The following is a 27,688-nucleotide window of genomic DNA, read 5'->3' on the forward strand; positions in this document are numbered from 1 at the left end:
CAAACACTTTGAATTAGATGAGAGTTTTCGTTTGGCTTTCTCCAGCTTAGAACATGCCTAGCTCCACTATATATTAATGTGAAAATTAAGTTCTACCACTTTTTCCTAAATCCATTTCCAATTTAGAAGATCACAAGTGTTGACATGCCTTCTGTAGGTGCCTGTACAATTGGCAGAACATAGCCTCCATCTCATTTTTTGAAGTGTGGAAACAGATCTGAATTTCAAATATCACCAACTGTAACGACAAATCGTGAAGATGCTATGGAAAACTTCTTCTTGTTTGGAAGTTTGTGTTGTTTGCCATTTGTCTAACTACTTTTTCCTCTTCATAATTATTTTTGTCTCGCTCTTGCTCTTGACTTGTCCTAACAGCTGTGTTTTCCCCCAAAAACAATGGGCCTGATTCACAAAGGTAAAGTTAGACAAAAGTATAAATTTACGACTTTCGGTATTCACAAAGGGCCTCCCTGTATATGTGGAGGAGCCTCTGGTGAAGTTTGGTGGCTCCAGATTGCAGGTTTGCTACTTTATGCTGCATTGTTGGCTGTGGCCTATCTACAATGCAAGGCAGCCCGAACCTCCCGGACTTTCTGGTGGCCACAAGAGGTGGCGTGGGCTGCTGAAGTGGTTCTCATGGCACTGGGCTGTGGACATGCGACGGCTGCCATTGGCTCCCACTTGGTTGTTGGTCCTGCAGTCTATGGTCCTGGGCAGGACACTTCCGAAGTGGCTTGCGAGCTCCATTGGCTGCTCTCCATTCCTGACGCTGTTGCTCTGCCCGTGGGCCCCACAATCCTACAACACACTCTGAGATGAGCCCCATACGTTCTCTCACCCGCATTAGGAATTATACTACCACTGGTGAATCCTAAAGCCTCATGTTTATTTAGCTTGCAACTTGGTCTACTTCGTATTGTGCATTTTGTCACTGTATGTACATATACTGTATTGGCTGTCAACTTGAAACTTGCCGCTCTTGGAGTGTTGTAACTGGGACCATTATGCAAAACTTGACCTAACCTATTTGTGCTAAGATATATTGTGCTGCCCTCACCCTTCCTCCCCTTTCTCAATTCTCCTAACCCCTCCAATTTTTCCCTGTCCTTTTCATCTGCTCGCAGTTTTGTCACTATTCTACTTTGACTTAAATGCCAATAAAAACAGTTTAATTAAAACTTCTGGAAGAAAGACACATTTCACAAAGCTGTGAAGTATGCCTTGCTTCAGGTTGTAACTGACATAGGTAGGGTTTTGAACAGGATGAACATGTTTTCTCTGGGATGACGCGGCCCATTTAGAACCTGGTCTCCCTGTCATATTTTGATGAGAAATACTCCTCTTGCCCTGCTCAGCGAACATTGTTTATCTTCCTTCTCTTCCTTAATACAGGGCATTGCTAAGCAAATGGCTCACAACATGTTCGTGATGCAAATATTTTCATGATGCAGGCAGCAACAAGCATCATATAGTTTCTGAAACCTATCAGGGCCGAACTGGGGACCAAAAGCACCCCTGGCAATTTTCTCAGGCCAGCCACAGGGGAAGCACTGCCTGGCCATGGGCGGCTGGAAATGCTTGCTTGCTACGTTTGCTACTGTGGGCAGAAATTGCAGCAACTCTGTAAAACCAGCCCCTCAGTAACAAAACCGGCCTCACACTGCAAAAGCGTCCCCCAACCTTCCAGCATCCCGGGGAAACACCCGAAGCCTGATGCGCCCAGTCCGGCCTTGGAACCTATGGCTTCAGGGGAATAGAAGTAAAAGACAAGGGGCCCGATTCACAGAATGAATTTAAGACTCAATCCTAAACTTACTACTATTTTGGTATTCACAGAATGCCCTTACTACTTTTGGCATTCACAGTATAAACGTACTACTTTTGGTATTCGCAGAAGTTAGGATTTTGTCTTAAGTTTGTCTCAAGACAAACTTAAGACAGACTTAAGACAGATTTATGTTAGGATTTTGTCTTAAGTCTGTCTTAAGTCTGTCTTACGTTTGTCTTAAGTTTGTCCTAAGACAAACTTAAGACAAAATCCTAACTTCTGTGAATACCAAAAGTAGTAAGTTCATTCTGTGAATACCAAAAGTAGTAAGTTCATTCTGTGAATGCCAAAAGTAGTAAGTTCATTCTGTGAATGCCAAAAGTAGTAAGTGCATTCTGTGAATACCAAAATAGTAGTAAGTTTAGGATTGAGTCTTAAGTTCATTCTGTGAATCGGGCCCAAGGAACCTTTCTTTCCCAAACTCCCCGTCCGTCAGATTGCATTTAATATCACATAAATAGCATTGCTTGTGGGCAGGACAAAGGGTACATGTAGGTTCAGAGTGCCCACATAAAGCCTATTAGGGGCTGTTTTGAGCTCAGTTCTGCCCCAATGAAACAACAAAGAACCACTCTGAATTAATATTTTACAGAGTGGGGGGTGGCAATGGTTGCTCTTCTGTACTTGGCTCCTGGGTTCGATCCAGGGTTATGAAAATGCATGTCAGAAGTCACTGTTCACAATAAAACCCCTAGAAGCCAGGGCTAACTTATGGGTATGTAAGATGGGCCCTGTTAGAAATGGGGTAGCATGGTGCAGAGCAGGCGGGCCAAACTCCAGAAGACATATGCAAAACATCCACGCAGTACACACAGGCGACACACAAGGCACACCACAAAAAGAGACCACACCAGATTAGATGGAAAGAATAACTTTTGTATTGTATAAAACATACAAGAGTAACCATGTAGGTAACAACAGTAGTCTCTAGACTGCGCCAACTGGCGCCAGGGCACAATAAATACAAGGGGATTATTTACAGGGCAGGGCCAATCAGGCTGCTGCCAGAACCATTACGCCACGATAAAGAATAAATGAAAAAGGTAAGTCCATCAGTGTCAAGGCTGTAATAAAGAAACAAAGCATTATCATTTGGCATAAAACATTAGGCAGGAAACACAGAGCGCATAAAAATGGCATAGAAACTTCAACCCTGCCCACCTGGGAACATAGGCGTTCAGCATTAACATCAGGGATCCTCCTAGGCATCCACCTGTGGCCTTAAGAGCAGTAGGCTCAGACGCACCAACGTGCACACTAGGGGAAGGAACAACACATTTGCCGTAAATACATTAGCATAAATCCTGCATAATCTCATGCAGTAGGCATCAGGAGCATTAATGCATTAGGCATCAAATCATGAGCCGGGGACTGAGTCCTATCATAAGTCCCACCCTGCGTAGGGAAAAATCCTGGGAGATCAGAGGCATCAACCTTAGGGAAGAAAAAAACATTAGGCACATTAGTATAGATGCATCACCCTGGGGGCTACACCTATTAACATAGGGCACATTCGCCTGTGACGTAAGCAGTGGGGGTGGGGGGAAAAAAACGCATTAAGGCCTATTCATCATAGCAGGGCACAACCATGGGAACCTAGGGTGTCTTCACGAGACCCAAAAGCATATCCAACACTTTAAACCATTACAGGCATCATGCAAGGGGGGCCGAAATCACCTCCTGCCTTAGGCCTACTCCCATTAGCATAGGGCCTACACATAAGCTGCAGAGCATGACATTACAACAGGCCTGAACCAATCATTAGGGTAAAAGCGGGAGTAACACCAGTTCCGGCCACGTTGGAGTCCCCTCTCCCTCTGGGCCTCTCCAATCAAAAATTAGGGGGTGCACAAAGTTTTGGTTGGCGGGGGTCCCCTCCTGGGACCCGAGGCTCAAAAATGCCTCAATCGCTGCAGCGACCCGTCACTGCGGCATCGCTGTGTAGCCCCCGGGGCACTTTTTCCCTGTCCGTGGTAGGGCCCCACGGGGGCTTCAATAATTATTGCTGCCTGTTGCAGCCGCCCACTGTCAGCTGGGGCAGCTGTAAACTCTCACTGGCGCGAAGGGGGCGGGCACTGACAGTGTGCCCCATTGCCCTCCCCATCCCCAGCTCTGCAAAAGGCCTCCTCTCGTGCCTAGGGGGCCTCAAGCCGTCCCCCAACTCCGCACCACTAACCGGGATTCCTGCGGGGGACCCCGGGCTTCACTTGCTATCCTTATCGGTCTCCTGTGGGCGTGCGGGGCTTTCCTCTTCCACGGAGGAGCCCCGCCAGCAGCAGCGCCTCTCTTGCGGCTTCTCCAGACGTCTTCACCCGGTCCTCCGGCAGCTTAGGCCCACACACGGGCTGGCGGCGGTTGCTGGGGAGGGGGCGTACAGCTTTGCCTCCTCCGGTCTTCACCCCGGCCCCCTCCTGGGACCCAAGGCTTTAGTCGGCTGGCGCGAGGCTCCGGACGGTTCCTAGGCCTCAGGGACAATCAGGGTACGGTCCTCGAGAGGCGCGCCCACAACCGCCAATCCCAGCGCGGCTCGCTGGGGGCGCGGCAGCCTCCACCAATGGCTGCGAGGCGCTGACGGCGGCACGGCCGATGACGCGGCCGGCGCCCCAGCCAGGTGACTCTTGGGCTTCTCAGGCCCAGCGCCGACTCTTCTGCTACCGTGGTGGCTCTCCCGGTTGTATGATGTTACAACGTGATCTTTTAGATCGCGTTACATCACAACACAGGTTTTTCAACGCAAGTCGTTACCACGATGTAGAAATCCACAGGAAGCAAGGTGATAGATCAAGTGTAGTTTATTTAAACGAGCAACACAGGTATAACCGTCTGATTAAGTCGTGGTCCAGGCTCGAGTGCTCCGCCAGTGGAATGCACTCGGAGAACACAATTGGATTCCAAGAACCCATAGTAACAGAACATAGGAGAGAAACATAAGTAGAAATACAACCTATCAAAGACATATGTGAAATGCATAGAATACTACACAGGACTTGCGCTGTAGGGTGTTGGACTTAGGAATAGTAAGATTTACTATTCCAACACCAGCCTACCTACAGTAGGGAAGGTGTTGGAATAGTAAATCTACTATTCCTTAGTCTAGAGCGCCCTACAGCGCAAGTCGTGGTAACGACTTGCGTTGTAAATCCCACATTGTAATGGCACTGCGGTCTAAAATCCACGTTGTAATGGATGTTCCCCTCTCTCCCTCCATTCCCAGGGCCGCGGCGGTGACTCTTGACCACGGTTTTTCTCGGGCACTAACCGGCGGACTGGGCTCCCGCTCCGGTTATAAATTCAGCAACGGCCCGGGCTCCCACCAGCTCACTGGAGCCCCGCCTGACTTCTGGGGCAGCTGCTTCTTTTTCCGGGTCATCGCGGGCAGCGCGGCGGCCCTGAGGTAATCTCGAGTTGCGGCGGTGATTCCAGGTGGCAATTATGCGGGGTGGGCACCCGCTGAGTCAATTGAGGCGCAAACGCGGGGTAGGCTCCCACTAGTTTAAATAAGCCACACGCCGGCAGTCCCCACACGTGGGGTAGGCACCCGCTTTTCTCCTGAACACAGAGGGGGGTCAAACACGCTGGGATTCCTTCTCAGGACAGCGCTTCACACACCAGCTCCTCTCTTTCCCTGGGCAGTACCCCGAAGCGATTTCCTGGTGCAGGGGGTGAGGCAGGGGTACAGGTACTGCAGCTAGGGAAATGTAGCGCTTCTCTTCCCCTGGCACTCCACAGGCAGCACTCACGAGGCGCTAGGTCCCACTAGCAGCCTTGGGAACCTAAGGTAGCGCTCCTCACCTCCTGGGGGCACAGTCCAGCCCAAGACAGTGCTCCTCTTCTTCATGGGCCAGGTAGCAGAGCAGCAGGCACTCCTGGGCAAGGTCAGCAGTCAGTGGGCTCGTATCAAGACAGGGCGGTAGGCTTTAGAAACCATCCTCCTCTGTAGCATGGCACTCCTCCTGTACAGCAGCCTTTACTCCTGCAGTGGGGCTTTCACTAGCCCTGTGGACAGCGGAGAGGTTTCAGTTGGGTGCAGGGTCCAGCACACAGGCCCAAGTGGCGATACCTACTGACACCAGGTCCCCTCACGTTCATGTCCATGCCCTGTATGAGCACATGCTGGCACAGCCCCCTTATTTATGCGCCCCTCACCTCACCTCCCAGGCAGTGCCAGAAGCTTCTAGAAGCCTCTGAAGAACTGGTTCTAAGTGGCTCAGGGGAGGAGTAGAGCACCCTGGGTGGCAGGCTTTCCCTCCAAAAGCTGGGATGGCTGGGAACCGGACATCTAGACTGCTAACCTACTGCAGTATGGTGGCACCACACACAGCCATGGCATCCATTTTAAACGCAGCATGTTACCAGGATACATTCTTACAATGGAGGGTTAACAAGTGCCCACACCACTGCAGTACATTTCCTAGGGCATCTCACACCACACATGGCCTATACAACTTTCTACCATGGGGTGACATCCTAAAATAGGGGGGTGAAAAGCGAAATAATTTGGGAAAAAGGACCAAGTCCAACAGACCCTGATAAATGATTTGCCGCTGGGCGTTGACAAACTAAGTATTTTTGAACTGGGTAATTTACTAATGATAACTGTTAACAATACAAAAGATAAAGTGAATAATAGAACGTAAGTTCAGTGGCCACTGGAAATAAATCCCCTGCATGCCACTAGAAGTCTCTTTCCCTCTTAAATTTGACGATATTTTTAATCTTTACTGTTTATTGACCTCTGGCGTATGTTAGAGAGTTTGCACTTCAGTTTAGTAGACCATGGTAGGGCATTGTACCATGACACTGATTGCAGGAGATTCTAAATTAGGGGAAAATTATTCCCACAGCTTGACTAATTATCTAACGCAACTTATTTTTACTCAAAACATTGATTTCTTGAAACACAAACATGGTCACGCCCTAAATGTAATCCTGGACTATGAGGCAGCACCCAAATACTCTTCCATAGCAAACGCTTCATGGTGGAGAGATCTTTTTACACTGCAGCGCATGTTCAAATGACCAGACAAACTCTCGGAACGTTTGGCATGCACCTTCGACCAAAACTTGGACAAAAATCCCATGGTATATCGACGCCAAAGGACAACCAAAAGCTTTTAAGACTTGCTGCAAATTCTTTTCTGATTGTGTATCCTCTTAAACCCGGGGAAGAATCTAGAGTGATGCTGCCCCTGGTTTACATTAGATCTAACGAATTTAAGAAAAGAACCTGATAACTGGAAGTTTAGAAGTGATATAATGATCATCTAACATACTGTTTGCAAAAAAATGTTAACACACGATGATATTTTGCATTATCAGGAGCGTGGGCAAAAGTGTGTTAGGCAGGCTACCACATTCATCATCGGCATAAACTATGATGGCCTTGTGATGGAAAGAGAGGTGCATTACAATTTTCTTCAAGTTGACTAGTTTAAAGAAGTCCATACTTCTGTGTTTCAAGGCTCATGATGACCTCATAATAAACCTTAAGTGTTTTGCTTTGATGCTGAAAACATCTAGACATAGTACGGTGTAGTTGATTTACACTTAAAGATGATCTATTCGTCTGACTACAGAAGATGCCTTGTTTTGTCTCCATTTAGCTATAGTTGTGAGCTAAAATAAACCCACAAGTCATGAAGCCAAAAGTATAGCATGTGCAAGCAGCACTGCAAATAATCAAGCGGCAGTTGTCATTTCAACCGACCAGAGCTCTCACCCAAAAGAGTCAGTTAGACAATGTAATGCTAAACTCCATGCAAAAGTGAAACTTTTTTATGCATTTTTCCCTCAATACAAGCCTATGGAGAATAAACATGATAGAGACTTTTTTCTTTCAGCGAAACATATCTAAAGAGCAAATGGCGAGATCTTCATAAGGAGTAAACGCAAGATGTTCTTGCAACTAAGATGCATGAACATACTGCTGACTTCATTTCCTAAAATCACATTTCTGGTTGCAAATATCGAAAGTGAGGCTACGCTTTACAATGAGATGCAGGAAATGTGCAAATGTACTATCTTGAAATTATAAAATGGCTTTGAGACCCACTAGCGTCATGAAACTTCGCAAGCTGAGGCTAACAGGCACTTAAGGTTAATACAAATACAACGCCCACATTTGATCATAAAATATATAATTTCACGTTATACAGGTGCAGTGGAACCTTAACATTAAAGCAATAAGAATGCGTGATAATGTTTTCACATTGTGTCTCCTCCAGCACTTGAACTCACAGAGACAAGCCTGTAACGAGGAGAAGTCTTCATAAGGATCACTTACTCTGATGCAAAGTCGGGTGTCATCCACATAGAATGGTTACCTGTGGAGAAGTTATTAATAATGTTGGATAAGTGGGGCTAAGTATATATTGAAAAGTGCAGGAGACAGTAGGCGAGCATCTAAGGCAGTTAGTTAGCTTAAAAGTGGGCAAGAGCTCAAATGAGGTATAGTGAGTAATCAGTTTTAAAATCAGAGGTGGTGCAGCTTCCATACCAAAATCAGCTGGAAAAGTTCCCGCCGGGGAGAGGGGCTTTGTGCTTTATTTTATATTAAGTCTCAGAAGAAGTCTCAGGTAGCATTGTTAATGCTAAAACCTAGAGTTAAAGCTGCATGGAAAGACTAAGAAATAGGCCGCTCTACAGATAGAGCGGGGCTTTGGTAGGTGAGTGTGCTATTTTGAATATAGATGTAGATTGGTTAAATATCTTCTCAATTGAGACACACATTTTTTTGTGTCTGATAAATAGCTGCCTTTCATGTTTTTGGGTGGGCAGACTAGCATGTCTTGTATTCTGATTTATGATGTTTCATCTATATTGTCCCTTATCTGGTCATGATTTCTTTGATATATTTCAACCTCTGGGTTTGTGAGGGGGCGTCGTGGGTTTCATTCCTTCGAGAAAGCCTCCTGCTGCAGAGTGGACTGTGATCTTTTTGTTTTGAGAGGTTCTCTGATTCTCGTGCGAGTTAAATTTCTTTGAACTACTTAGAAGCACAAAACCTCCAATGGCCTCTGTGAGTAGCCATTTTAGAACTTATATCTTGGCCACACTTGGAGGAGCTAATCAGATGAATTACCTCCCACGCATACATCGTTCATCTTTACAGTGGTATCCAGCCCAGGAGTTGCAGCTCAAAGTGAATGCATAAAAGAGTGCATTTCAGTGGTGACTGCTGCGATTGGCCCTGACTGAGCCTGGGAGGACCTAAGAATAGAATGGTGTGCAATTTACAAGCCTCCACTGGTCTATCCCAGGTGACTTAACACACCAGTGCTTCCCTGACATAACTTCTGGCTCACATCTTCTCCTTTAACTATACTATTTCAAACAAGCATACAACTCCTGTCCTCCCTGATAGCCCGCCAGAGTGTTATTCTGCAATCTTTCATTATTTGCTGCTGTTTGTGAATTGTTTTACGTTGCATCTCACTACTATCTGTTGAATTTTTCTGTTCGCACAAACTGTTCCATCTGCATCTTTCAAAGGGACCTTTTAATATGATTCTGTTTCCGAGTTAAGTTTATGTTGCAGCTAGATTTGTTTCCCTTTGTGATTGTGTTCCTATTTTGCATTCACTGCCCTTCCGATATAGGCCCTGTATTGTGATTCTCTTTTGTTGTCGCACTCATGTGCATCTGTGAAAAGCTAGCATTGTGTGTTTTCTTTTATTGTTGTTGGGCTCTATTCTCATCTAGAAAGATTTTACACTGTGATTCTCTTCTGATGTTACAATTTAAGGTGCTAAATCAATCATGTCTGGGAGCCATTTTAATTCCAGTGCTTGGTACTGTCTAGGCTTTCATGTACTCATGCTCTCCAAAAGTGTTTACAGATACTTGCCAACCGCCCCATCATTTTCCGCAAACTCATACTTCAATACAATTCTTTCTGAGTGTTTGATTTGCTCCAACGCTCCGTCCATCATCCCCTTTGGTATCGCTTTGTTCGCCCTAAGTTGGCAGGGTATGCCCAGACATGGGTAACTTGCTCACTTTGCCACTGGATTCAAGCTAGCCTGGCTGATGACGGCTCATTAGTCAGAAACCAGTCCCAGAATGCTTGTTTCCGGTCGAGGGAAGACATGGCTTGGAAGTTGGAGCTGGACTGTTCCCATGAGGCACAGGGTCAGACTGATTTGAATATGGCCATGTATGAACTGGGGTGGTGGAGTGAGCTAAAGAATGATGATGGATTAAACCCAGATCAGTTGACTGGGGATGAGTGTTTGATTTTCTCCATCGCTTCGTCCATCATCCCTTTTGGTATCGCTTTGGCCCTGACAGAGCACCTATACATGCACTCAAAATCCATCTGCATACTCTCACACATTCATGCTGCCAGCTTCTGCTTGACATTTGCGGGGTCCTATTGTAGGCCCCTGTAGTGCAGCGAGGACCCCAAAGCCTCTAAGGGGTTACAACCCTTCAAAAACAGTTCCCCTCAGCCCAAGACCAGTGATTATCTGGAAGATGTGGGAGACTCAAGGAGCCCTCGTCACATTCTGCAAGAGGTCCCATCATTCTGCGTTACACAACTGGATCTCCACTACTCTGCCAGTCTGGACGGAAACACTCCCCTCAATATTACTTTCGAACCACTCAATAAGTATTATCCTGCATCAAACCAGCTACAACATTTTTAGTGCCTTTCTATGTTATTCACCCACATCATCCAACTCCTTACATGATGGTCTCGCCTTTCCCATCCATACATGTATGCCCCTGCATTCTTTCAAAGACAAGGTAAAGATACTTTGAGGCAACATTTGTGGCAGCAACCACGTTTGGACACCAGTGTAAGTATATCAGACAAAATGGCTGAACAAATTACCAAGACAAAGATCGCAAAAAGAGTTGCTCTGCGCCCAGTGGGTGTCCCCTAATCCATTCTGAACACCCTCGCCCACCAGCTCGAATTTCCTAATTTCAAACCACTCATATTATTAATTATCATGGCTGGCTTTGAAAAGATGGCTGGGAAAATCTCTCAGCTGGACCAATGCCCAGCTGTGGTATTCAAGCAATTAGCATCACTAATTGCTGCCAAGCTAGCAGCGCTTGTCAGCAAATTCCAGAGAAAGAGCGCGCACCCGTGGGTCCTGAAGAATGCACTACAGCACGTCAGAGTAAAGGTGCTGTGAGTTAAGCGTTGTAGACAGAAGGCAGGCTAAATTGTCTTGGACGTATCAGATCACTTCAATATATGGCATTACTAGAGCCTACTGGAAATATTAGGGTGGCGATAGAAGAGGAATTGGGGTACAGGATATGAAATGGTGTAATTCAGAGAGTGCAGGGACCTGTGGCAGCGGTCCAGTCGCTCGAGGCTCCCTCACATAAAACGTAATGTGGTGGAGGGAGCGCAGCGGACGAGCGCAGCGGGCGCGACGGAGGCGCGCCGGAGTCGCGCTAGAGTCAAGCTCGTCTGCGCTCGTCCGCGAGCGTCCGGGACTAGGGGCTAAGGACTCTGTGTGTCCTCTGGTGTATACTTCCGCCGAATTATTAGCGCTAAGACCTTCTACCATGAAGTGCCCTCCCGTACCCCTCAATGCGGTGAAGCGGACATTTCGCCTAGGCATCAGTAATCCCATCACCCTAACTACGGACTCCGCCTCTACCTACGCGGTCTCGGCAAGCATGCCAGTTACCACCTGCAATTTTAGATGTCTTTATTTAAACACACGTTCCATGACCAAACATCAGATAGATATCTTTCTGCTACTATCTGACATTAAACCGGATTTACTCCTGTTGACCGAAACATGGCTCACCCCGGACTCATTACCGGACATCTTGGCCGCCTTACCTGCTGATTATTATATTATCTCCGTGATACGACCGGCAGGTAAAATTGGGGGCGGGGTGGCCATCATCTCCAATAAAAAACATCAACTTAGACAACTCCCCTCCTTGGATATTCCTAATGTGGAGAATATTGTTGCCAAATTGGACACTGTCAATGGGACACTTGTGGTGGTTTTACTATACCGCCCGCCCCAAACCATGGTTATGTTCCCTGCTATTCTTGCGGAGCAACTGGCCATGCTAGCTACTGATAATTCAAAACTGCTTTTGGTCGGGGATTTAAATCTCTGGTTTGATAATATTCTATCTGACCCCCAAGCAGCAGAGACTAGGGACCTTCTGAGTGATCTGAATTTAACACAACATATAGATACTCAGACCCATCAAAAGGGCCACAGTCTCGATCAACTTTGGTCATTGAATTTAGCCATTGATCTTATTGATATTAAACCTTGTAGCTGGTCTGATCATTTTATTATTAGTTTCTCATTTTGTGTTGAGAAAGCTCTTCAATTTAAGCTGAAGGCCACCAGTCTGACTCGGAAATGGTCCTCGCTGGACATGTCTGCTTTCTTAAATCGGTTAAAGTCTACTCTGCCAGAGCAGAGCTCAGATGTGGAGATAGCCGAAGGTAGGCTTCAAGACTGGCTAAATTCGGCCATTAATGTTTGTGTTCCCCTCACTCGTTTTGATAACTCGCGTGGCGCGGATGCGCATAAATGGTTTACACCGGAGTTGAGGAAACTAAAACTTGAAGTGAGGCAGCAAGAGAGAACATGGCGCTCCAACTATTGTCCTCAAGCAAGGATCGCTTATTGTTCTACCCGTAAAGCCTACCAAAAAACATTGCACACTCACAAAACTGCTTATTTCTCTTCTAAAATACTTAATGCCACCAACAAGTCGAAAGAAATTTTCAGGATTGTGACGGAGTTGTGCAATGATGAGAGAACTTCTCCCCCGGTTGTCCCTTCACAACTGCTCTGCAATTCGCTGAATGACTATTTTAATGACAAAATAGTGCTGATTAAGGACACTTTATCCAAACTTCCAGTCTGTGCCCCGATAGACGACACTTTTTTAAACCCTCTTACCCTGCATTCCTTTCCCTTAATCAATCACCAAACCCTTCAAGACTTACTCACTAGAGTTAAATCAGGATCTCCTCAGGATGCCTGCCCTCCCCAAGTAATGAGAGAAATTGGTCGGGCGCTCCCAAATAGCCTGATTCCACTGCTCAATAACTCCCTTGTGTCAGGAAGCGTCCCTAATAGTTTTAAACAGGCCTTATTGATCCCTTTGAAAAAAAAACCTGGCATTGATTCCTCAGACCTCTCTAATTACAGACCAATATCGTTACTGCCTTAGTTATCCAAAATATTGGAGGCGCATGTAACTAACTGCCTATCAAGTTTTGTGGAGGCTTCTGGGTATTTACAACCCAACCAGGCAGGCTTCCGGCCTGGTCACTCCACTGAGGCAGTGATATTGGCCATCCAGAATACTCTAAGGTCTAATGCAGACAGGGACTTACACCAGGCTTTGGTGTTACTGGACCTGTCTGCGGCGTTCGACACGGTTGACTATACCATCTTGGTCAACCGTGTCGAACAGGCCGGTCTTCGAGACTCGGCCTTGGCCTGGCTCAAGTCTTTTATTTCTGGACGTACTCAATCGGTTCGACTAGGTTCCTTCACTGCCCCTAAAAAAATCTCCTTCTGTGGGGTCCCTCAAGGATCTTCCTTGTCCCCTTTATTATTTAATTTGTACATGCGCTTAACAAATAATAAATAACATAACATAACATAACACTACAGAAATTCCTCGTCCCGGGCATTGCATCAATAGGTGTGTCCATACCTTGAATCCTACCTTAAAGAAAAAGTTTAAACTCCACCTGCCCTGGTATTCCTAACAGGACCACCTCTAGCAAGGATGTCTCTCTCCTAACTAAGCCGCTCATCCTAGCCTTCCTGTTTCTGGATGGGAGTTTCTGCTTACCTAGTTGGCCCTGTTTGGGCAGTTTCTCATTTCTGCAAGACGTTTGTATTCACTCTGTGTTGTGTTAGGGCTTTTTGCTAACACCCCTAACACCCCTAGGCCTCTGCTGGGGTTGTGGCCTGGGATCAGCTAGTAGTATGTGCACCCGCACTCCAGTGCTGGGCTTGATGGTGGCTGTGTGGTGCTAATTCTGGTGTTAGGTGTCTACCTGCTCAGCTTTAGGTTAGGATTGAGGCTGTTGCTTTGATTAGCACTGTGGGCCTATTTTGATGGATGTGGTTTACTCTCATTATAGGACATGCAGTATGTGGGGGCTGGAAGTGGACCCTAACCACTTGTGGTGCTGGCAGGGCTTAGGGCTGGTGTGTGCCTGTTCTGTGTGCGGCACTAGAGACTTCTTCATTGGAGGACACTGGAATGGAGGGTATGGACTGGAAATGGGATTCCCCTTGTTCTGCCTACTGGACTTGGCGCATGTGTAATGCATGTCTTGCCTCCCTGTTTTGTGGCTTCTTATTTGGCAGCTGTGTGCCTCTGTCTCCCTTCTTTAATTGTATGGGATTTTGTAGCATTGGTTCTGATGTTTATTCTGTCCTTTCCTGTCTCCCTGCTTGGTTCTGAGGTGTGCCAGCTCCATATGCAGTGCAGGAGCTCCTACTCTAGAAAACAGACAAATACCATATTTTGGCACAGGATGCAGGTTAAAGAGTTCCCTCCATGCTTCCCGCCTGGCTAGTGGCTAATGAGATATATCCCTGATTCGTGACCTCTTCTATGACCCTGACCATGAGGGTGAAGGAGGACCAGGACAGCTGTAAGGTTCCCTGTGTCCTGTTCGCAAATGACAATAGAGAAACAGAGCAGCTCACAGCTGTCCTGGGCCTCAATGACCCTTAAACAAATTAGGGTAAGGCGGCACAAGTGTTCAAAATACTGAGAGACTTTATACAAATACTTGGCATGGTGTAGTAGCCCTCGCCGTGTAACACGTTCGTTAAAAGGGTTGTATTTAACATGATTAATCCTTCCCAGTGAACGCCAGGAAACATAAAAATAATACTTATCTGTATTTTAAAAAGCTTTGTTAGGGGCATCTGTCATCAGGCCCATGCATCACTAATCTGCAATTGCGCTGGCCCCACCAAAGCTTTTTAAAATACAGAAAAGTATTATGGGACAATATCATCGTGTCCTTAGGCAAGGTCAGGTGCACCAAATACCACCCTGAGCCCTAGAGCAAGGTTTGGGCCACCAAGGACCTCCCCACCCTGGGGCCAGAAGGAGGAGATAAGGTCCCTGGTCTGGGGCAAGGTTGGGGGCTTCCTAATTCTTCTTGCACTCTTGGGAAAGTCAAATCTTGCTAGGAAGCCCTCCACCCTTGGGCAAGCATGTTGTGGTTCAGGGGACGGGATACCAAAGATCCTCCTGAGCCTTGGATATGTTGAAGGGACCAGGGCCGGCTTCAGGGCACTGCGAATGGTGCAGCCGTACTGGGCACTGACCTGGGGAGGGGGCGCTGACCTCAGGAGGGGGTCGCTGTGTTTATCCATAACATGATTGGAGAGATAGGGTCACTTTTGCCCGGTGGTAGTGAGAGAATCCGGGGCGGCGGTCATGGCTTGGGGGAGGGCGCCAAAAATGATTTTTGCACTGGGTGCCAGCAGTGCCTAAGCCAGCCCTGGGGGGGATGTCAAATATTATTCCTTTCTTGGGCTAGGTGAGGTGGCCTAACAAATATCCCACCCATTCAAGGACAAGATCAGGAAACCAAATACCGTAGGAACAGAAGGGTCGAAGAGAAACACCCCCCATTTAAGTCAAGGTACCCAAGACAACCTCAACCTTGTGCAAAGCAGATGGCACAGATCCCACACCATGTCCATGAGCGAGGCAAGGGGTGGAAAAAACAAAGACGTCCATCTATGGACAAAGCAGTGGGCTAACAAAGACCCTTCAAGCACTTGGTCAACGCAGGAGTTGTAAACAAATGCCTGCACCCTTAAGCAAGGCGGGGCAACTAACAAGAGACATTGACCTTGTAAAAAACATGGTTCCTTGACACCATGGGACTGGGCTTAGAAAAGTAAGAATGACAGGAGTTATTTAATGCTCACAATGCAAAATATTAAATGACACGAAGTATGACAGTCAAGGTACAATGGTAAACTTATCTCCCATCCCAGTTATCATGTATTAAAAGTGAAAAGACTAAGGCAGTAAGAACAGAGCGAGTCACTCAGCGCGTGACACTTTGAATAATTAAGTTATTTAGAGAAGGGAGGAGTGAAAAAATAATGTGATTGATAATTGCACATTTTGTTTTGGGTGTGGGTACATACTGTTAATTACTAAACGCGTGCCATACTGATGAGATTGCGTCATCCTCCTTAATTAACTACTTGTTAGGCAACGCTGTATGATTGTGTGAATGCTGTCCATTTACCATCTGCAAATACCTACATTTGACTCTATCGGTTTGTAAAGATCACCCACATACTTTTAATGATGTAGACAATGGCATTTGTTATTGAACGTGAAATAATTTATAAGGTTATAAAGATGGAGAGCGAGGGCTCGGCATGAAGATTTAAGTATTAGCTTAAATCTTCTATTTCCTGTCTTTCGGGTTTGTGTGTTATATGCCATGTGTAGTGTCCGGGCCTGGGCCTAGAAAGCAGGGACACGGGACACACGTGCTACTATCGGTGGCTAGTAACTTACTGACCACGCCCAGGGCCCTGGGCTCTTTATTAACATTGTAGCGTGTCCACGCTTACGTCTGGGCTCTACCACAGCCCTTTCACGCTTGAGGGGTGAAACAATCAGGAACAGTGGGAGGGGGCGTGTGCTGCAGTGGTATACCCCACTGGCAGCAACACTACATTCCTCCTTTACCTAGGGATGAAATGAAAACTGGAAACAGATACACAGATACGCAATAGTCTATCAGGCCAGCGAATATGCTGTGAAAGTTGTGGTTGCTGCTTTCAAACAAAGTTCACCAACTGTCTCTGGCTTAGTCTCTGCTCAACAGGTAAAACCCATAACAGTTCGAATATTAAAAACAGAACAGTCTTACTTTATTCTCGGCGGGGTCAGCCATCTTGATCAGTTCAACGCCAGCACTGTGCCACAAAGTCACGATACCTCTGGGAAGGCTTTGGACACGGACGCAGGCTGTATCTTGCATGGCTTCGGCCTTCCCCCGTAGCTGTGGGTGACTCTTCTGTGTCTCTGGTCTCGTTGACGTTGGACTCTTCCGCTGGTTTCTCCGTGACGTGGACGCTCGGGGTGGTGTCTTCTGGTTGGCCCGTTGCAGTGTCTGTTCTCACCGGTCCTGATGGTCGGCGTTTAGGAGTCGGGTACCACTCATCTGGGTCGGGGTCTGCACTTCCCTCAGGTACTTGCGTGAAGAACGAGATGTTTCTTGTGACAGATTCCCCGTTCCTGACAGCTGTGACCATGGTTCCGTTTATCTCCGTCACAGTCCATGGGTCCAGTTCGAAGGGCAGACGGAACTTTCCTCCGGGGTGGAGGTCTTTCACCAGAACTGTGTCCCCGACTTGTATGGCGCTGTCTGTTGCCCTTCTCCGTCGTGACGCTTCCTGGTTGGTTTTGGCGCGCTGCTCCATGGATCGGTTTGTGGGGTTTGGAGCGAGCTCCCACGCTGGGTGGTGCGGGATAGTGTCCGCCATGACTCGATTGAAGGAGAGTCGGCTTGGGGAGACTCCAGTGGTGCAATGCGGGGTCAGGCGGTACTCTCGGAGGAATTGGTAGATGGCCAGCTCCAGACACTGGCCGTCGGCAACTGCAATTTGTATCGTTTTGTTCAAAGTCCTCATTAGCCTCTCGACCTCTCCGTTGGCCTGTGGCCATCTTGGCGTTATCCGTCTGTGCTTAATGCTCTGGCTCTGAAGATACTCCGTGAATTCATTGCCGTTGAACGGGGGTCCGTTGTCAGTGCGGACTTCCTTCATGAGCCCGTGGGTGGCAATTATCTTTTCGAACTTTGGTATTACTTCCGAGGTTGCTGTTGATGACACAATCTCTACTTCCGGGTAGCGAGAGAAATCGTCCACCACGACGAGCATGTACTTGCCCCCAGGGAGACTGCCAAAGTCTGCACTCACTCGCACCCACGGGGAGGTGGGGCCTTCTTCGGTTACCACTGGCGCCGGAGGGTTCGGAAGGCTCGTCGCAAGACACACTGGACACCTATGGATCACCTCTTCAACTGCTCTGTCGAGCCCAGGGAACCACACTTTGCTCCGGAGCCTGTTTTTGGATTTGACGATCCCTTGGTGCGATCCGTGTGCTAGTAAGGCAGCTTGTTGGGCTAGGCTGCTGGGTAGCACCAGGCGGGGGCCTCTCAGGAGGCAGCCTTTGGTTGAGACCGACAGTTCGTGTCTGACTTGGTACAGGGCTTTCAGGATGGCTTGGGCGTCCGAGGTGCGAAAGGACGCCGGGCTCTGGAGGGCCTTCCAGTCACCGGACTCTATGGCATGGATCGCGATTTGGAGGCAGTCATCGTCCTTAGTGGCCCTTGATACTTCTTCCAGGGACATGGGACGTGGCCTTGACCGTTCGACGATTAGTCGGACGTACTCTTCTGTGGCGGCTGCTTCGGCTGCTTCCGCGTCGGTAACTGGACGGGCGTGTCTTGACAGATAGTCTGCAGGATTACGCGTGCCGGGCCTGTATTCCACTGTGAATTGGAACTCCTGCAGCTGCAGCACCCACTTCTCAATCCTCGGGGGTGGGCGAGAGGAAGAGCCTTGGAAGAGTGGTATGAGGGGCTTATGATCGGTAACCACTGAAAAAGGGTGTCCATAGAGGTAAATGTGGAAGTGGCGGCACCCCCACAGAATAGCGATGGCCTCCCGCTCAATTTGGGAGCAGCGTTGTTCGGTAGGCGTGAATGTACGGCTGGCGTACGCTACGGGGGCCCATTCTCCGCATGGTTGTCGTTGTGACAGAACGGCTCCCAGAGCGGTTGGACTGGCATCCACTAGCAGTTGTGATTCGTTTTGTGGGTTGAAGTATGCCAGTGTTGTGTCAGCTGACAGGGCTGCTTTCGTGTTCACAAAGGATTCCTGTTGCTCCGGGCCCCACATCCAGGTGGTATTCGACTTCGTGAGGTCGCGAAGGGATCCAGTTAAGTCTGACAGATCTTTTATGAAACGTCCACAGTATGTCACCATGCCTAAAAAACTGCGGACTGCTGTTATAGAGGTGGGTGCTGGCGCGTTGTGGATGTCTCTCACTTTTTCTGGGTCTGGGCCTACTCCTTGATCGGAGAACTTGTATCCGATGAAACTTATATCTTTGCGCAGAAACTCGCATTTGTCTTTCTGGAGAGTCAGTCTTCTCTCCTTTAGACGGTTGAATACTGCTTGGAGGCGCCTGATGTGTTCTTCCAGAGTCGGGGCATGCACTAGGATATCATCGCTCACGTTTAGTACTCCGTCGAAGCCTTGGAGGACGTTGTGGATGATGTTTTGAAACACCTCGGCGGCGCTTGAGATGCCGAAGTTGAGCCTCGTGTATCTCCACTGGCCGGCGTGTGTGGAGAATGTCGTGATTGGACGCGAGTCTAGGTGAAGCGGGATCTGATGGTATCCCGATCTCAGGTCCATCTTGGAGAACCACTTGGACCCTGCTAGTTCCCCGATGATGTCATCAATGGTCGGCGTCAGATGACGTTCTCTTTTGATGGCCAGGTTGGGGAGGCGCATATCCACACATATTCTCACTGCTTCTGGTTGCTTCGGCTTTTTGGCCACGACAATGGGGGATACCCACGGGGTGGGTCCAGTCACTCGTTCGATGATTCCGGCTTGTTCTAACATCCTCAGCTCGGCTTCCACTTTGGGCCGGAGGTGGAACGCAATCCGCCTGTGCCGGAGGGCTACTGGGGCCACTGATTGGTCAATGTGGAGTCGGACGGGGGGGGCCTCGTAGACACCCGATACCCTCGAACAGCGAGGAATGTTCTGCGACCAGATGATCTAGGCCTTGAGCTTGTACAGATAGGGCAAAGTGTATGAGTCCGAGTTCTCGTGCGGTCTTGCAACCAAGAAGGAATCCTGATCCTTCTTGAGAGACGTAGATCTTTGTCTGCAGCTGCATGGAATTGTGGGACACGGTTGTTCGGAATATTCCGCACAGGCGCAATGGGCGCCGGGTTCCGTAGGCGAACACTTGCACTCTGGTGGGGTGAAGCGTGGGAGCGTCTTCCAGGCACCGGTACACACTGGCGGCCATGAGGTTTATCGTCGCGCCGGTGTCGATGAGGGCTCTGACTGGTTGGCCATGGACTTGGACGGTGCACATAGGTTCGTTTGACGATGTGGCAGCCAAGGTGTTAAGCATGCGCACCACGTGGACTGATGCGGCGTCTTCCTCGTCGTCGTCCATGTCGCTGCTGTTCAACGTGTTCGGTAGTGGCGCCACCTGTTGCGCCCTCCTGGGTGGGCCGCTTTGCTTCTTCCGCTGTGACGATAAACAGACGCTCGCAAAGTGGTTGGCTTTACCGCACGTGCTGCAGATTTTACCTTGGGCTGGGCAGGCGCCTTTGTGTGGAGTGGCACCTCCGCGCCATATGCAGGTTCGATCGCGGGTGGACTGGGGCTGATGTGACTGGTCTTTCCTCTGAGGTCTCGTCCGGTTATCTGGACGTTGTGACTTGACCGCGCACACCGGCTCTGTCTTGACTTTGACTGCTGGATTTGGCTCCATGTGGGCTGCACTACCAGCCTTAAGAAAAATGTAACACATGTTGCAGTGAATCAAACTATAAAGTTTGATTTAAAACCTGAAAGGGCCCATCAAATGTCACACTAACACTCACTTCACAGTGCCAGTAAAAAATTCCATGCCAAAGTCGAGCAAAAATGCATATGGAACCACCAGCAGTGGAGCATGACCTGTGCAAGGAGGAATCTGGAGGGCAGCTTATTATACTACACCCGGGGCCCCTGAAACTATGCGATTGTGTGGTATAATTAATTATCGATAGTAACGCGGTTTCTCTTTATTGGCAGAATCGAAGTCACGCAGCGACTTTTGCCACGTTGACACTGAGGAAAAGGGGCGTCTTAATAACGGAAAACCTTTAAGGTAGGCGACTTCCTGCTATCATTGACACACGAGACCTTAGACATGTGGTCAGTAGACAGTGATATTATTTCTTCTCCTCTACAGCTTGCCATTCGATACTAATCAAATACTGGTCAGTAATAGAACCACTAGAGCAGGTATGATTATTTTGTTATTGACCAGCATGTGGTCGCGGCATAACACAGGGGATTTTGGCATGTCAGAGGTTATATACTACTATGGTCACAGAGGCACAGAGATACCAGTGTGTTCACAGAGATGGTATTGTTTACAATAGAACAACACGAGTGTTTGCATGTACACGAGGCGGGGTCCACAGCTCCCCATTCAGTGTTCTGATGATTGTTTATGTTAATTTTCAGTATTCCCTTGAGGAAGGTATTCTAATACCGAAATGCATTGGGATTGACTGCATTAATGATGTTGAGATGAATCATTGTACATGATGTAATGTACTAAAAGAAGAATACACAGGAAAGAAAACAATCATTAAAATGATGACATCTTCAAGCATTTGAGTTCTTTTGGTCTCTTCTGCAAGAATCATGAGGCTTATGGACAATTTGTTTTGAATATATGTTTTGATGTATAAAAGTGAATATATATATAACACAGAGGAAGGATTGTGTTTCAACAGAAGCATCCCACGGGAGCTTGTGAATAGTGCGTCGCTCTCAAACAGTCTCTGTTTGTTTTTCATGTTGTGCACTGACGTGAGCCAGTCAGTTTGAGCGAGAGCACCTAACAAAATAAAATATCAATAGGATTCAATTAAACATTAGGTTTATTAAACAAGTTTTCAGGAGTGCAGAGTGCCAAATCTTTTGCAGTACAATTATAGATTTGCCACATTTGCCAGATAATCCATCATCTACCGCTTAATCTGCAGATTCTCCCCCCCACCCAAAAAATGTATTTCTAGCCCAAATGGTTCAAAAGTCACTAAGAATGAAATAACACGTGTTGCTGCACAGGGGAAGGCCATTTGAAAAGCTGGACTGGTCCCCTTCTTGTTGTTTATTGCTATAGTTGGATGTTAAACTGATACTCATGAGATGCACCCAATGCCAAGTTACCAAGTTTAATAAGAAAGTCAGAGCTAATAAGTCTTGCCTAAGCACGAGTTATTGGCCTTGCCAATGTTTTTTATCCATGTTATACACCATTGTGGCTGCTGTTCAGCATGGCTAAAAATTAGTTACGTAGACGAGAGTGGTATGGAGTGTCATAGAGTGGAATGACGAAGAGTGTAGTAGAATGTCAGAGAGTGAAGTGGCATAGAGTGTCATGTATTGGAGTTGCATTGACTGGAGTCGCGTAGAATGGAGTGTGGTAGAGTAGAGTGGACTGATGTAGAGTGCATTGGTGTGGCGTGTTGCAGAGTATAGTGGCGTAAAGTGCAGTTCCTTAGAGTACAGGCGGATAGAATTTAGTGGCGCACAATGCAGTATTGCAGAATGCAGTGGCATAGTTTAGAGTATACCGTTGCAGAATAGAGTGATGCAGCGTAGAGCCACAGAGGGAACAGTGTCATAGAGTGCAGTGATGAAGAGTAGAGTAGAAGGGCATAGAGTGCAGTGGTGCGGAGTAGAATGGTGTAGAGTGGTGCAGAGCAGAGTGAAATAGAGTGATATAGAGTAGAGTATAGTGCCATAGAGTTCAGTCGCTTAGAGTACAGCAGCGTAGAGTGGAGTGCTGCAGAGTGCGGTGGCATAGAAAGCATTGGCATAGAATGCCATTAGTGCAGAGTAGAGTGGGGCAGAGTGCAGTTCTGCGGAGTAGAATGTTGTAGAGTGCAATGGTGTAGAGTGGCGTAGAGTGAATGGAATAGAGTGAAGTGGCAAAGAGTAGAGTGGTGAACAATAGAGTGGAGTAGAATGCAATGGCATTGAGTACAGTGGTGTGGCATGGAGGGCAGTGGTGTAGAGTAGAGTGGAGAAGACTAGAGTGCAGTGATGTGGAGTGGCGTGGGGTAGCGTGGACTGGTGTGGAGTGCATTGGCATAGAGTGTTGCAGAGTATAGTAAAATAGAGTACAGTGACATAGAATTCAGCAGCATGCAATGCAGCATTGTAGAATGCAGTGGCATAAATTAGAGTGGTGCATGAAAGAGTGCAGTGGCATAGTGTACAGTGGTGAAGAATGGAGTGGGGCTGAGTAGAGTGGCCCAGATTGCAGTGGTGTAGAATACAGTGGCGTGGAGTGCAGTGGTGCAGAATGGCGTAGAGTGGCACAGAGGGCAGTGACTTAGAGTGGTGCAGAGAAGAGTGGCGTAGAGTGCAGTGGTGTGGAGTGGTACAGAGTAGAGTACAGTGGCATAGAGTGTAGTGGACTATAGTGCAGTGGCGTGGAATAGAGCACTGCAGACTGAAGTTGCGTAGGATGCATAAGTGCTGAGTATAGTGTCATAGAGTTCAGTGGCACAGAGTGCAGTGTTGCAGAGTACAGTGTCATAGAGTGCAGTGGTGTAGAGTGTAGTGGTTTAGAATAGAGTGGTGTAGAGTATGCAGTGCCATAGAGTGGAGTGGGGTAGAGTGCTTTGGCATAGAGTAGATTGTTTCAGAGTAGAGTGAAGTGGAGTAGAATGGAATGGTGCAAAGTAGAGTGAATTGGTGTAGAGTGGAGTGATGTAGGGTAGAGTGCTGCGGTGTAGAGTGGAGTGGTGCAAGGTAGTGTGCAGCAGTGTAGAGTTGTGTGGCTCAGAGTAATGGCATTCAGTGGAACAGAGTGCAGTGGGGCAGAGTAGATTAGAGTTGCATACTGTGGATTGGCATAGAGTGCAGGGGCATAGAGTAGAGTGGTACAGAGAAGAGTGCATTGGCGTAGATGTATGGGCATAAAGTGCAGTGGAGTAAAATCCAGTGTTGTTGTGCAGAGTGGAGTGGCCTAGTCTAGAGTGGTGTAGATTAGAGTGGCATAGAGTGCAAAGGCATAGAGTAGAGTGGTGCAGAGTAGAGTGCAGTGTGGAGTGGTTCAGAGTAGCGTGGAGTGGCGTAGAGCGGAGTATCCATGGTGAGGTAGCACACTGTCATTACAGACAATTTTTAATTGAAATGACCATTACATTTGCACAGACATACCGTTTTACTATTTAGACTATACAGTGCACCAAACAATAATGTGTGGAAATTGCATCATCTAGTGTATTGATTTATTTTGATCATATTAAAGTATTTGTTCGCAACGCACTTCAGAATTAACAACAATCTTATTTGATTCATTTGTGCTTTGCTAATTCTGGTATATTCTGAAACACTTGCACAGTTTATTTAAATGTTGTTGTGGCTTAGAAAAAACCTTTTTCCTGTACCCCAGTTTCCACCACAATTGTCACATAAATCCACTCACTTTGAAATCAGAGAAAAGAAAGTAAATACCAAGCTCCCTCTGAAGACAGAGAATAACATTTGACCTCTGTCTTTGAATGCACAGCAAATATGACAAGATATGCACAAGATTTACAGAAAGGAGCACTTGTGGGAGAATAAAAGGAGAGGTAGTGTGAAAAGTCTTTGCTCCTGGGGGGGGGGGACTGAACCGGGAAAGCCTAAAACAAATAAAGCCGGCAAACAGAAAGCCAGAAAATGTGAGTTACAAACCACAATGTCAATTGTAAGCAACCGGCAGAATGCCTTCCCAGGGAAGCTTTCGAAAAGTCCCCAAGATGTCTTTAGCTAACCAGACAGTTGCGCTGTCTGTTAAGTAATACCATTACAAAATGTGTTGCACTATGCAGCTTAATTAGTTTTTCTTGCTCTTAATTTACATAACCCTGCTGCATAATCGGGCCCTCTCCTGCTGCATATCTCCAGTGGCCTTGAACCACAGTCTGAGAGGCTGAACAAACTGCAGTGTGCGTAATGCTTGTTTTCCCAGAATATAAAGGTAATAAAATGGGAGAAAGGGCTCAAACACCAGAACCTGGGTTACTACAAATAAATGAACACAGGCAGAGATTTAAAAAGTGATAGGCATTTTCAAGATACACCGACCTGCACTGTAAGAAATCAGCCACTAATCTTTAACAATGCTTGCTCCTCCAGCCAGTGCTGTTAAGAATGTAATTGTACAAAACACGTTCTACATGTACTAGTGCGACACATGCCCGATGAAATAATGCTAAACATTATGTTTTGGACCAGAAACATGAGATTTAGAAGCACTATGGTGAAAACAGAAGAATGTAAACTTCTCTTCTTGCCTTGAACCCCTTTCAGGTTATGCAGCTCAGGACGAGCACAGGCAGAGGTGGAGGCGGCCTGCATGGTGTAGATTAGAGTGGCATAGAGTGCATGGTGTAGATTAGAGTGGCATAGAGTGCAAAGGCATAGGTGTAAATAATGGCTCTGACTTTAGCTAAATATGGCGTATTAATCAATGATAGAAAAATGATGGGCTGAAAGCTTTCCACAGCCTAGCAACTATTTGCAGCAGAGAGGTAATGTTTTAGGTAATGGAGTGCAAAGTACACTATGGCCACACCAGTCAGGCGTTTACAAATAAAACAAAGTGAGAGGCAGTTTTGCAATTTTTCCTCAATTCTCTTGAATTCAAAATAGTTAGTGGGGCAGGAATATGTAAACGGTCATGGAGAGCAATATATACTTCTAAAAAGATGCTACCTCATTTATTCAAAAATCAACATAAACCCAAATTAATCCAGAAACCAATTAACAAGCATTTCCACTCTAGCTCTGATTTTAAGAGCATTTCAAGTGCTCAACAATAACACAAGTTGTATTTGTTAAGGAACTCCAACGGAGGTCCACAAAATGCATCAATACAATAAAACAGACAATTTTAAATACAATACAAAAAATATTTCCATTTTTTTCCTAAAATAAAACAATAGATAGAAAAATGCAGCAGAGGGGTGAATATACTTTTTGTACAGTAATGGCAACTAATAACGAGATTTCAAGTAAACCCTAATAAAGAGCCCAAAAAGTTTTTAAAAATTGGGGTATCCTATAACAGACCATTTCATTTGGTGGCGATAAAACACATTTTCTGGCCTCCTGGGCTGAATGAATATTAATTTTAATAAATGATGGCTTAAAAAAAAGTGCCTTGCCCTTTGTAAATCCAGACACACAAATAAAACATGATTAAGATCCTGTATTTTAGTATAACATAATTCACAAATTCTCTCCTCTGTCGGGATTTTATCCCATGTGCCAGTAATGTCTCTTAAGGGCAACAGATTAAGTCTCAAAAGAAGCATCAGTCTTTAGTCCCGTGGGTGATTCCAGATTAAATAATGTTGAGGCCTTTTCCCCAAGGCACTACCACACACCAACTCATTTTGGGACTTTGATTTACTTAGAGCAATATCTCTTGCCATGCTAATAGAGCTTACAGAGTTCTTTATGAATAGCTTCAATGCAGACTTTGGCATAGGAGAATTACTATTTAAACTGAGCCCAAATAAATCATTTGCATATGCAAATGATCTAAAAAATGCTGAGTAATCCTTTAGCTTGTCAAAGATTTCCACTCTCAGGGCAGCCCTGAGGGAGCCCTCATCTCCCAAAGAGGAGAGCGTTCCCCCACCTCAGGACTGCTGACAAAGCTAAAATAAAAGAGGAGACTAAACCAAATTCCAAACGTAAAACATGTGGGGCGGCCAGAGAATTTAGATTACAAATTTGGCGGAAGAACCGGCCTTCAGCCTTGTAAAAAGGCCAGCCAGTAATTATTATCCAATACTTCTGTGGCGTAGGTTAATGAGGGGGGAATTTTAACCTTAAATACTGACAGGACATGACCAAAATGACGTCTCACAGATTTTAAAAAAAATCTGTTCAGAGCTCTAGCCTGAGAGGCGGCCTTACCAACACATAGTCTAAAATGCTCTGAGTCAAGCCCATTTTTTACAAAAACCTTACCCAGATACAAATATGAGTCGACCAATTCCAGTTCCTCATACCCTAACAACCATTTATATCCTTTCTTTATTCTATGACCTTTTTTGCGGAAGATTAAGATTTAACTTTTGGAAATATTAATTTTCAAAAAATGACCTTCTGCATATTTCATTAGGACATCCAGTTGACGTTGCAAGCCGATAGGAGTTAAATCAAAAATTGTAACGTCGTCTGCGTAAAGTAGGGAAGCTATAGACAATGAACCAATTCTAGGGACATCCCTTCTCACAAAATTTAGTGTGCCCGGAAGATCATATATATATAGAGGGAAAACAGAAGAGGGGCCAACAGGCAGCCCTGTTTCAGCACATTTTGAGTCTCAATCCTGCATGATAGACCTTGCTGGCATCCCATCATCACTTGACACCAAGTGTCTGTATGTAATTCTATCAAGAGGCCCAGAAGATGGTATGGCATTCCAAGATGTTGAAGCTTTCTCCACAGCGTTTGATGATCCACTTTATCAAATACTGTGGAGAAATCAATGAAAGCCGTAGAGGCCGGGATGCTTCGTTAGAAAGTATATTTCCCTACAATGGTCTGGACAGCCGCAATGTTGTTCAGGGTTCCGTGATTCTTTCTAAAGCCCGCCTGTTCTAGAGGTAAAATGTACTGGAACTTGGCCCATTGCTGCAGGTGACAGAGTATGCTTTTAGCAAATAATTTGCCCTTAGTGTCCAACAACACAATCTGTCTAAAACTGGAGGGGTGGCTCTTTGGGCCCTTTTTATACAAAGAAACTATAATGCTCCGCTTCCAGGAGGAGGGAATGTTAGTGGTCCGGAAGCAGAAATCAAACAAAGGTGCTAAAAGAGCTCCCCAAGCCGCTGGCTCCTTTTTAATTAACACGATCGGAATTCCATCCGGCCCTTGTGCGCCTGAGGATCTACTATTCTTTATGTAACCCGCAACTTCATCCCTTGATGGAGGACCATATTCTAGTAGAGAAGACTCTTCTATTGAGGGTGTCAAAATAGGTACTGTACCATTGTTTTTATATAAT

This window comes from Lissotriton vulgaris, chromosome 1_2 (genome assembly GCF_964263255.1).
Source record: "Lissotriton vulgaris chromosome 1_2, aLisVul1.2, whole genome shotgun sequence".
Classification (NCBI taxonomy): Eukaryota; Metazoa; Chordata; class Amphibia; order Caudata; family Salamandridae; genus Lissotriton; species Lissotriton vulgaris.